The sequence below is a fragment of the Oncorhynchus clarkii genome, unplaced genomic scaffold (genome assembly GCF_045791955.1).
Source record: "Oncorhynchus clarkii lewisi isolate Uvic-CL-2024 unplaced genomic scaffold, UVic_Ocla_1.0 unplaced_contig_1599_pilon_pilon, whole genome shotgun sequence".
Taxonomy (NCBI): domain Eukaryota; kingdom Metazoa; phylum Chordata; class Actinopteri; order Salmoniformes; family Salmonidae; genus Oncorhynchus; species Oncorhynchus clarkii.
The window spans coordinates 597,501-610,000 of NW_027260980.1; the positions used below are offsets into that span (position 1 = coordinate 597,501).

Consider the following 12,500-nt stretch of genomic DNA (forward strand, 5'->3'; position numbering starts at 1 on the left):
CTAATTGCCATGGTCACCGTAGGTTCAACATGGCTGAGGTTACCTCATCTCATTGCCATGGTCACTGTAGGTTCAACAGGGCTGAGGTTACCTCATCTCATTGCCATGGTCACTGTAGGTTCAACAAGGCTGAGGTTACCTCATCTCATTGCCATGGTCACTGTAGGTTCAACAAGGCTGAGATTACCTCATCTAATTGCCATGGTCACCGTAGGTTCAACAATGCTGAGGTTACCTCATCTCATTGCCATGGTCACTGTAGGTTCAACAAGGCTGAGATTACCTCATCTCATTGCCACGGTCACTGTAGGTTCAACAAGGCTGAGATTATCTAATTGCCATGGTCACTGTAGGTTCAACAAGGCTGAGGTTACCTCATCTCATTACCATGGTCACTGTAGGTTCAACAAGGCTGAGGTTACCTCCTCTCATTGCCATGGTCACTGTAGGTTCAACAAGGCTGAGGTTACCGCATCTCATTGCCATGGTCACTGTAGGTTCAACAAGGCTGAGGTTACCTCATCTCATTGCTATGGTCACTGTAGGTTCATTAAGGTTGAGGTTACCTCATCTCATTGCCATGGTCACTGTAGGTTCAACAAGGCTGAGATTACCTCATCTAATTGCCATGGTCACCGTAGGTTCAACAAGGCTGAGATTATCTCATTGCCATGGTCACTGTAGGTTCAACAAGGCTGAGGTTAATTCATCTCATTGCCATGGTCACTGTAGGTTCAACAAGTCTGAGGTTACATCATCTCATTGCCATGGTCACTGTAGGTTCAACAAGGCTGAGGTTCTGAAAACACAGAAAATTAGAAAGGGAGGGGGAAGCCTTTCTCTCCTCAGCTTCAACCCCCTCTATGTTAGACGGAGAGGAAGAGAGACAGTGAGAGAGATGAGAGTGAAGGGCAGGATGGTGTGGGTAGAGACTCAGGAGAGGGAAAGAGAGAATGACTTGGTAGGGAGGGAGGGAGGTAGGGAGGGAGGGGGGGAGGTAGGAAGGGAGGGAGGTAACGACTTGGTAGGTAGGGAGGGAGGGAGGGAGGGAACGACTTGGTAGGGAGGGAGGGAGGGAGAGAGGGAGGGAGGGAGGGTGGAAAATAAAGACAAATTAAAAGACGAAGAGGGAAACAGAGGAAGTCCCAGACTCTTTGTGGAGTCTATATTATTAATGGATGATGTTTTAGCAGAGGAGAGGAGAGGAGAGGAGAGGAGAGGAGAGGAGAGGAGAGGAGAGGAGAGAGCAGCACAGAGCAGCAAAACCTTTCTAACTGGCATAGAGATCTGTTCTGCACTATTCTTTCTCTGTCTCTCTGTTGTCTGACTGTCTCATGCAGTCCTCTCTCTGTTCTGATACTGTAGCTCCTCCATCTGTCCTCTCTCTGTTCTGATACTGTAGCTCCTCCACCTGTCTCCTCTCTCTGTTCTGATACTGTAGCTCCTCCACCTGTCTCTCCTCTCTCTGTTCTGATACTGTAGCTCCTCCACCTGTCTCTCCTCTCTGTTCTGATACTGTAGCTCCTCCACCTGTCTCTCCTCTCTCTGTTCTGATACTGTAGCTCCTCCACCTGTCTCTCCTCTCTCTGTTCTGATACTGTAGCTCCTCCACCTGTCTCTCCTCTCTCTGTTCTGATACTGTAGCTCCTCCACCTGTCTCCTCTCTCTGTTCTGATACTGTAGCTCCTCCACCTGTCTCCTCTCTGTTCTGATACTGTAGCTCCTCCACCTGTCTCCTCTCTGTTCTGATACTGTAGCTCCTCCACCTGTCTCTCCTCTCTGTTCTGATACTGTAGCTCCTCCATCTCCTCCCCCCTCTTTCTCTCCCTCCATCTCCCTCCATCTCCCCCTCTCTCCCTCCATCTCCCCCCTCTCTCCCTCCATCTCCTACCCCCCTCTCATATTTCTCTGAATAGAAATGTTTACGGAGCTTCAGCTTGCATTGCAGATGAGTAAAGTCTGTTTGTCTGACTGTCTTTGGAATATTTTGGTTTTTGTAAAAAACAACAAAAAAAAAACATTTATTTAACCAGGGAGGCCAGTTGAGAACAAGTTCTCATTTACAACTGCGTCCTGGCCAAGATAAAGCAAAGCAGTGCGACCTAAACAACAACACAGAGTTACACATGCAGTAAAACAAACATAATAGAAATACTGGTGAGCAAAAGAGCAGAAAAACAAAAACACATATGGGGATGAGGTAGGTAATTGGTTGGATTAACCCACATCCTGGTTAACTTTCTCCACCTGCCCTTTACTCTCGGGGTGAAAACCTGATGTAAAGCTGACCAAGACCCCCAGACGTTCCATGAACGCCCTCCAGACCCTCGACGTGAACTGGGGACCCCGATTAGACACTATATCCTAAATCTTGTCTACAAAAACTTGGAAGACTGATGGCGCATTCATCAACCCAGACCCTCGACGTGAACTGGGGAAACCGATTAGACACTATATCCTAAATCTTGTCTACAAAAACTTGGAAGACTGATGGCGCATTCATCAACCCATACGCTATGACGAGATGGTACTGAAAGCCATCTTCCACTCGCATCCCTCTCGGATATGCACCAAGCGCTCCTGAGATCTAGTTTGGTGAAGCAGCGCTCCCCGTGCATTGACTCTATCGCTGTGGCTATGAGCGGTAACGGGTAACTGTACCTCACCGTGATCTGATTTAGACCTCGGTAGTCAATACGCGGACGCAGACCTCCCTCCTTCTTCTTCACAAAAAAGAAACTCGAGGGGGCGGGTGAAGTGGAGGACTGAATGTACCCCTGACGCAGGGATTCAGAGACATATGGGAAGTGCAGCGTCTACCAGGAGATCTGGGAAGTGCAGCGTCTACCAGGAGATCTGGGAAGTGCAGCGTCTACCAGGAGATCTGGGAAGTGCAGCGTCTACCAGGAGATCTGGGAAGTGCAGCGTCTACCAGGAGATCTGGGAAGTGCAGCGTCTACCAGGAAGTCTGGGAAGTGCAGCGTCTACCAGGAGATCTGGGAAGTGCAGCGTCTACCAGGAGATCTGGGAAGTGCAGCGTCTACCAGGAGATCTGGGAAGTGCAGCGTCTACCAGGAGATCTGGGAAGTGCAGCGTCTACCAGGAGATCTGGGAAGTGCAGCGTCTACCAGGAGATCTGGGAAGTGCAGCGTCTACCAGGAGATCTGAGAAGTGCAGCGTCTACCAGGAGATCTGGGAAGTGCAGTGTCTACCAGGAGATCTGGGAAGTACAGCGTCTACCAGGAGATCTGGGAAGTGCAGCGTCTACCAGGAGATCTGGGAAGTGCAGCGTCTACCAGGAGATCTGGGAAGTGCAGCGTCTACCAGGAGATCTGAGAATTGCAGCGTCTACCAGGAGATCTGAGAAGTGCAGCGTCTACCAGGAGATCTGGGAAGTGCAGCGTCTACCAGGAGATCTGGGAAGTGCAGCGTCTACCAGGAGATCTGGGAAGTGCAGCGTCTACCAGGAGATCTGAGAATTGCAGCGTCTACCAGGAGATCTGAGAAGTGCAGCGTCTACCAGGAGATCTGAGAATTGCAGCGTCTACCAGGAGATCTGAGAAGTGCAGCGTCTACCAGGAGATCTGAGAAGTGCAGCGTCTACCAGGAGATCTGGGAAGTGCAGCGTCTACCAGGAGATCTGAGAAGTGCAGCGTCTACCAGGAGATCTGGGAAGTGCAGCGTCTACCAGGAGATCTGGGAAGTGCAGCGTCTACCAGGAGATCTGAGAAGTGCAGCGTCTACCAGGAGATCTGAGAAGTGCAGCGTCTACCAGGAGATCTGGGAAGTGCAGCGTCTACCAGGAGATCTGGGAAGTGCAGCGTCTACCAGGAGATCTGGGAAGTGCAGCGTCTACCAGGAGATCTGGGAAGTGCAGCGTCTACCAGGAGATCTGGGAAGTGCAGCGTCTACCAGGAGATCTGAGAAGTGCAGCGTCTACCAGGAGATCTGAGAAGTGCAGCGTCTACCAGGAGATCTGAGAAGTGCAGCGTCTACCAGGAGATCTGGGAAGTGCAGCGTCTACCAGGAGATCTGGGAAGTGCAGCGTCTACCAGGAGATCTGAGAAGTGCAGCGTCTACCAGGAGATCTGGGAAGTGCAGCGTCTACCAGGAGATCTGGGAAGTGCAGCGTCTACCAGGAGATCTGGGAAGTGCAGCGTCTACCAGGAGATCTGAGAAGTGCAGCGTCTACCAGGAGATCTGGGAAGTGCAGCGTCTACCAGGAGATCTGAGAAGTGCAGCGTCTACCAGGAGATCTGGGAAGTGCAGCGTCTACCAGGAGATCTGGGAAGTGCAGCGTCTACCAGGAGATCTGAGAAGTGCAGCGTCTACCAGGAGATCTGAGAATTGCAGCGTCTACCAGGAGATCTGGGAAGTGCAGCGTCTACCAGGAGATCTGGGAAGTGCAGCGTCTACCAGGAGATCTGAGAAGTGCAGCGTCTACCAGGAGATCTGAGAAGTGCAGCGTCTACCAGGAGATCTGGGAAGTGCAGCGTCTACCAGGAGATCTGAGAAGTGCAGCGTCTACCAGGAGATCTGAGAATTGCAGCGTCTACCAGGAGATCTGGGAAGTGCAGCGTCTACCAGGAGATCTGGGAAGTGCAGCGTCTACCAGGAGATCTGGGAAGTGCAGCGTCTACCAGGAGATCTGGGAAGTGCAGCGTCTACCAGGAGATCTGAGAAGTGCAGCGTCTACCAGGAGATCTGGGAAGTGCAGCGTCTACCAGGAGATCTGAGAAGTGCAGCGTCTACCAGGAGATCTGGGAAGTGCAGCGTCTACCAGGAGATCTGGGAAGTGCAGCGTCTACCAGGAGATCTGAGAAGTGCAGCGTCTACCAGGAGATCTGAGAATTGCAGCGTCTACCAGGAGATCTGGGAAGTGCAGCGTCTACCAGGAGATCTGGGAAGTGCAGCGTCTACCAGGAGATCTGAGAAGTGCAGCGTCTACCAGGAGATCTGAGAAGTGCAGCGTCTACCAGGAGATCTGGGAAGTGCAGCGTCTACCAGGAGATCTGAGAAGTGCAGCGTCTACCAGGAGATCTGAGAATTGCAGCGTCTACCAGGAGATCTGGGAAGTGCAGCGTCTACCAGGAGATCTGGGAAGTGCAGCGTCTAACATACTACTACATACTGCACCAATACATACAGCGAACAATCACCGACAAAGACATGAGGTAAAACAGAGGGTTAAATACACAACATGTAATGATGGGATTGAAACCAGGTGTGATGTGAGACAAGACAAAACCAATGGAAAATGGATCAGCGATGGCTGGAAGGTCAGTGACGTCGACCGCCGAACACCGCCTGAACAAGGAGAGAGACCATTTTCGGCGGAAGTCGTGACAGTCTGTAACAGTTTGGGACTAGAGTGTCTCCCCCTTTGAAGAGGGGGATGACCGCGGCAGCTTTCCAATCTATGGGAATCTCAGACGATATGAAAGAGAGGTTGAACAGACTGGTAATAGTTGTTGCAACAATGGTGGCAGATAATTTTAGGAAGAGAGGGTTCAGATTGTCTAGACCAGCTGATTTGTAGGGGTCCAGATTTTGCAGCTCTTTCAGAACATTAGCTATCTGGATTTGGGTGAAGATTTGCTGGAGAGGCTTGGGCAAGTTGCTGCAGGAGGTGTAGAGCTGTTGGCCGGGGTTGGGGTAGCCAGGTGGAAAGCATGGCCAGCTGTAGAGAAATGCTTATTGAAATTCCCAATTATGGTGGATTTATCAGTGGTGACAGTGTTTCCTAGTCTCAGTGCAGTGGGCAGCTGGGAGGAGGTGCTCTTATTCTCCATGGACTTTACAGTGTCCCAAAACGTTTTGGAATTAGTGCTGCAGGATGCAAATTTCTGTTTGAAAAAGCTAGCCTTGGCCTTCCTAACGGACTATGTGTATTGGTTCTTGGCTTCTCTGAAAAGTTGCATAATGTGGGGACTATTCGAAGCTAGTGCCGTAAACCACAGGGTGATTTTGTGCTGGTCAAGGGAAGTCAAGTCTGGAGTGAACCAAGGGCTATATCTGTTCTTAGTTCAACATTTTTTGAAAGGGGCATGCTTATTCGCGATGGTGAGGAAAGCACTTTTAAAAAAGATTTAGAGTTTCTTCTGTCTGAATATACAGTATTTATCCACAGCTGACTTTTATACTAGCTTTAATATAATAATAATACTATATTAACCCTAACCTTAACCATTACCCTAACCTTTACCCTGACGCTTAACCTTCCTGTAACCCTAGCAACAGGTTACATATCAACACATTTACCCTGACTCCTAACCGTACTGTAACCCTAGCAACAGGTTACATATCAACACATTCACTCTGACTCTTAACCTTCCTGTAACCCTAGCAACAGGTTACATATCAACACATTTACCCTGACGCTTAACCTTCCTGTAACCCTAGCAACAGGTTACATATCAACACATTTACTCTGACTCTTAACCTTACTGTAACCCTAGCAACAGGTTACATATCAACACATTTACCCTGACTCTTAACCTTACTGTAACCCTAGCAACAGGTTACATATCAACACATTTACCCTGACTCTTAACCTTACTGTAACCCTAGCAACAGGTTACATATCAACACATTTACTCTGACTCTTAACCTTCCTGTAACCCTAGCAACAGGTTACATATCAAGATATTTGTAGTTGATAGTTTGTTCAATATTTATCTGGCCATCAATCATGTTGTGTTGTATCAGCAGGATATGAAGAAGCAGCACCCTCCTCTTCCTCACCAGGATGTCCAGAGAGAGATCAGAGAGGGGGAGTAACTGGGGATACACCATGATGGAGCCCTGATACAGAGGACAGAGCACAGGTGAGAGGGGGAGGAGGGGAACTGTGTTTGTGGAGGGGGAGGAGGGGAACTGTGTTTGTGGAGGGGGAGGAGGAGGAGGGTAACTGTGTTTGTGGAGGAGGAGGAGGAGGGGAACTGTGTTTGTGGAGGGGGAGGAGGGTAACTGTGTTGGTGGATGGGGAGGAAGGGAACTGTGTTGGTGGAAGGAGAGGAGGGGAACTGTGTTTGTGGAGGGGGAGGAGGGGAACTGTGTTTGTGGAGGGGGAGGAGGGGAACTGTGTTTGTGGAGGGGGAGGAGGGTATCTGTGTTTGTGGAAGGAGAGGAGGGGAACTGTGTTTGTGGAGGGGGAGGAGGGGAACTGTGTTGGTGGAGGGGGAGGAGGGGAACTGTGTTTGTGGAGGGGGAGGAGGGGAACTGTGTTTGTGGAGGGGGAGGAGGGGAACTGTGTTTGTGGAGGGGGAGGAGGGGAACTGTGTTTGTGGAGGGGGAGGAGGGGAACTGTGTTTGTGGAGGGGGAGGAGGGGAACTGTGTTTGTGGAGGGGGAGGAGGGGAACTGTGTTTGTGGAGGGGGAGGAGGGGAACTGTGTTTGTGGAGGGGGAGGAGGGGAACTGTGTTGGTGGAGGGGGAGGAGGGGAACTGTGTTGGTGGAGGGGGAGGAGGGGAACTGTGTTTGTGGAAGGAGAGGAGGGTAACTGTGTTTGTGGAAGGAGAGGAGGAGGAGGGGAACTGTGTTTGTGGAAGGAGAGGAGGGGAACTGTGTTTGTGGAGGGGGAGGAGGGGAACTGTGTTTGTGGAAGGAGAGGAGGGGAACTGTGTTTGTGGAGGGGGAGGAGGGGAACTGTGTTTGTGGAGCAGGGTAACTGTTTGTGGAGGGGGAGGAGGGGAACTGTGTTTGTGGAGGGGGAGGAGGGGAACTGTGTTTGTGGAAGGAGAGGAGGGGAACTGTGTTTGTGGAGGGGGAGGAGGGTAACTGTGTTTGTGGAAGGAGAGGAGGGGAACTGTGTTTGTGGAAGGAGAGGAGGGGAACTGTTTGTGGAAGGAGAGGAGGGTAACTGTTTGTGGAGGGGGAGGAGGGTATATGTGTTTGTGGAGGGGGAGGAGGGGAACTGTTTTTGTGGAGGGGAGGAGGGTATATGTGTATGTGGAGGGGGAGGAGGGTATATGTGTATGTGGAGGGGGAGGAGGGTATATGTGTATGTGTGTTTGAGAGAGAGCGAGAGAGAGAGAGAGAGAGAGAGAGAAATGAGAGAGAGAAATAATGAAGGAGAGAGAGCAAATGAGAAACAGACAGAGACAGTTACAGAGACAGTTACAGAGACAGTTACAGAGAGGAGGGTCTCTGTGTTCGTGTATAAGGCTACCCGTTGGTCTGAGGTGATTGTCTCTAATCTGGCTCAGCGGGGTGACGCAGTAACACACTCACAGTAATCTCATTATCTGTGTGTGTGTGTAAGCACATGCCATTTGTCCGATGTGTGTTTTATTTGAGTGTGAATTTATAAACGTGCTGTAAGTGAAAGAACTATAAAGAAGAAGTTGAACGAGGTGAAGTGAAAGAGTAAAAGAGAGAGGTAGAGGAGGAGAAGATGGGAAGAGTGAGGCAGGGAGAAGGAGTGAATGGTGGAGTAGGGCACATGTGCAGCTGTAGCCTCATTAGCCTCTAGTGTGTGTGTGTGTGTGTGTGTGTGTGTGTGTGTGTGTGTGTGTGTGTGTGTGTGTGTGTGTGTGTGTGTGTGTGTGTGTGTGAGTATTATCCTGTCAGAGGAAATCTAACTCCTCCCATTGTTTCTACTTATCTAATAAACAGAGAGAGAGAGATAGAAATAGAAAGAGTGTGAGTGATGGTTGGATGAAGGATTGATCAAGAAAAGCCTGGGGAAATTAGAGCTAGGTGGATGAGACTGACAGACATGGAGGCAGGGAGAGACAGTGAGAAGGTACTCTGCAATAGAAGTGTTCACATGACTCCACCACCTTGTTTCTTGACAGTGAAATGCTTCTCTACGCTGTTTCTATTGTTTAATGGCTCCTCCCTCACAACACTGTAGTAGACAACAATGGGATTAGATACCAGTGTTCTGTTTTACATTCTGATAAATAGACAACAATGGGATTAGATACCAGTGTTCTGTCTTACATTCTGATAAATAGACAACAATGAGATTAGATACCAGTGTTCTGTCATACATTCTGATAAATAGACAACAATGGGATTAGATACCAGTGTTCTGCTTTACATTCTGATAAATAGACAACAATGAGATTAGATACCAGTGTTCTGTTTTACATTCTGATAAATAGACAACAATGAGATTAGATACCAGTGTTCTGTTTTACATTCTGATAAATAGACAACAATGAGAGTAGATACCAGTGTTCTGTCTTACATTCGGATAAATAGACAATGGATCCACTTAGGAAGTCCAAACGACAAAGCGTTCATTAGCGATATGCTATTAATGAGAAGGGACTAGAATATATTGGATTAAATATGTTGTTGAGTGGTTTTAGTGTTTGGCATGAGCTGAAACCTCACTCAGTTTTTTTCATAATCTACTTTTGAAGAAGACAAATGCCATGTAAATATCCATGAATCATCTGGATGATCGTTAGCATCACATTTGCCCCGTGTAACAACTGTTATAACCCAGATGCAGATAGTACAGTTCTCAATCATTTATTATAACACAAAGGCCAGGTCGTCTACAGGCAGAGGTTTGTTGTCAGGTCAGAGTCAGGCAGGTACAGGACGGCAGAAAGCTCAGGGTCAGGGCTGAATGGTCAGAACCGAGAAAACTTGGGAAAAAACACTTGAGAAACAAGAAAACGTGAAATCACACTGGTAAAAACTGACAAGATAAACTGGCAACAGACAAACAGAAAGAGGAGACAGAAGTTTAATCTGTGGGATGTATACGGGGTGCATCAGAAGACGAACAGCAGAGAGGATAAGTACTTTAGAAATGGTTAGGGCCGATGAAACGGGGGAGGAAGTTTACCGGAGTCCACCCGGAGGGGCAGGTCCCGAGTGGACAGCCATATCCTCTGACTGAGCCGATAGCAGGAAGCAGAGGTCCGGTGGCGATCCGCTTGTCGCCGACACCCGGAAGTGGTCTTCAACAGCTCGACCCGGGCTCTCTTCCAGGTACGGAGACAGCAGCGGATGAACGTCTGGGCAGAGGGATGGCTGACTTCCTCCTCTTGCTCGGGGAAGAGCGGGGGCTGATATCCCAAGAGACACTCGATGGGTGAGAGACCAGTAGCCGAGCAGGGATGGCTGACTTCCTCCTCTTGCTCGGGGAAGAGCGGGGGCTGATATCCCAAGAGACACTCGATGGGTGAGAGACCAGTAGCCGAGCAGGGAAGGCTGACTTCCTCCTCTTGCTCGGGGAAGAGCGGGGGCTGATATCTCAAGAGACACTCGATGGGTGAGAGACCAGTAGCCGAGCAGGGATGGCTGACTTCCTCCTCATGCTCGGGGAAGAGCGGGGGCTGATATCCCAAGAGACACTCGATGGGTGAGAGACCAGTAGCCGAGCATGGAAGGCTGACTTCCTCCTCTTTCTCGGGGAAGAGCGGGGGCTGATATCCCAAGAGACACTCGATGGGTGAGAGACCAGTAGCCGAGCAGGGATGGCTGACTCCCTCCTCTTGTTCGGGGAAGAGCGGGGGCTGATATCCCAAGAGACACTCGATGGGTGAGAGACCAGTAGCCGAGCAGGGATGGCTGACTTCCTCCTCTTGCTCGGGGAAGAGCGGGGGCTGATATCCCAAGAGACACTCGATGGGTGAGAGACCAGTAGCTGAGCAGGGATGGCTGACTCCCTCCTCTTGCTCGGGGAAGAGCGGGGGCTGATATCCCAAGAGACAATCGATGGGTGAGAGACCAGTAGCCGAGCAGGGAAGGCTGACTTCCTCCTCTTGCTCGGGGAAGAGTGTGGGCTGATTTCCCAAGAGACACTCGATGGGTGAGAGACCAGTAGCCGAGCAGGGAAGGCTGTGGTGGACGTATTCCACCCAAAGATATCAAACTTTGTCACCTGCACCGAATATAACAAGTTTACCATGAATTGCTTACTTTACAAGCCCTTAACCAACAGGGCAGTTCAAGTTCAAGTTGCTGGCTCCATGTGGTGGGGTTGGAGGATACGAGGCAATGAAGGGCTGTTGCCAGGTCCTGATTGGCTCGCTCCAACTGGCCATTAGATTTGGGGTGGAAACCAGAAGACAGGCTGGCTGACGACCCAATGAGGGTGCAGAACGCCTTCCAGAACCAGAAGTGGAGGCCATGTCCACCGGAAGTCCATGGATCCGCAAGACGTGCTGCACCCTGAGCTGAGCCGTCTCCTTGGCTGAGCCGTCTCCTTGGCTGAGCCGTCTCCTTGGCTGAGCCGTCTCCTTGGCTGAGGGTAACTTGGGAAGGGGAATTAAATGGACGGTTGGAAAGCCACCTAAAGCGTCATCTAACGGGATCCTGGATGGCAGGTCAGTTATGAGGAATGTGCCCATTCCAGGACTGGGTTAACCTCTCTGGGATATGTGGGACGCGTCCCACCTGGCCAAATGCCAGTGAAAATGCAGAGCGCCAAATTCAAAAAATTACTATTAAAATAAAAATAAATAAAAAATGAAACTGTAAGATACCAAATTAAACCTATCCTTGTTGTGAATCCAGCCAACGTGTCAGATTTCAAAAAGGCTTTTCAGCGAATGCAAACGATGCTATTATCTGAGGATAGCACCTCCGTAAACAAAGAGAGAAACCATATTTCAAGGCGAGACACAAAACGCAGAAATAAAAATATAATTCATGCCTTACCTTTGACAAGCTTCTTTTGTTGGCACTCCAATATGTCCCATAAACATCACAAATGGTCCTTTTGTTCGATTAACTCCGTCGATTTATATCCAAAATGTCCATTTATTTGGCGCATTTGATCCAGAGAAACACCGGTTCCAACTTGCTCAACGTGACTAGAAAATATCTCAAAAGTTACCTGTAAACTTTGCCAAAACATTTCAAACTACTTTTGTAATACAACTTTAGTTTTTTTTTTACGTAAATAGTTGATAAAATTGGTAAGGTTCTGTTAGGTCTGGGCCTGGTCTTGTTCTGTTAGTCTGGTCTGGCCTGGTCTTGTTCTGTTAGTCTGGTCTATCCTGGTCTTGTTCTGTTAGTCTGGTCTATCCTGGTCTTGTTCTGTTAGTCTGGTCTAACCTAGTATGATTCTGTTTAGGTCTGGGCCTGTAATCACAAAGTCTCAGAGTAGAAGTGCTGGTCTAGGATTAGTTTGACTTGTAAATCATCATGAATGAGATTACAACATGGACAGGGGAGACCTGATCCTAGATCAGAATGAATGAGATTACAACATGGACAGGGGAGACCTGATCCTAGATCAGAATGAATGAGATTACAACATGTACAGGGGAGACCTGATCCTAGATCAGAATGAATGAGATTACAACATGGACAGGGGAGACCTGATCCTAGATCAGAATGAATGAGATTACAACATGGACAGGGGAGACCTGATCCTAGATCAACACTCCTACTCTGAAATGCTTTGTGATGACAGGCCCTGGTGTGATTCAGTAATGTTTACTCTGGTCTGGATTGGTTCCAGCACCTGTAGAGATCTTTCCCCCCTTCCTGTGTGTGTGTGTGTGTGTGTGTGTGTGTGTGTGTGT

The 12,500-nt window shown here is 49.2% G+C and overlaps 1 protein-coding gene across 1 annotated transcript in view; it reads left to right on the forward strand.

The window, feature by feature from the left end:
- Window positions 1-12,500, forward strand: part of LOC139402787 (FERM and PDZ domain-containing protein 1-like) — a gene marked incomplete at its 3' end in the record, with an annotated part of 65,023 nt that overhangs the window by 13,607 nt on the left and 38,916 nt on the right. Inside the window, exon 2 of the mRNA XM_071146702.1 lies at window positions 6,712-6,827. The remainder of the gene's footprint in view (window positions 1-6,711; window positions 6,828-12,500) is intronic.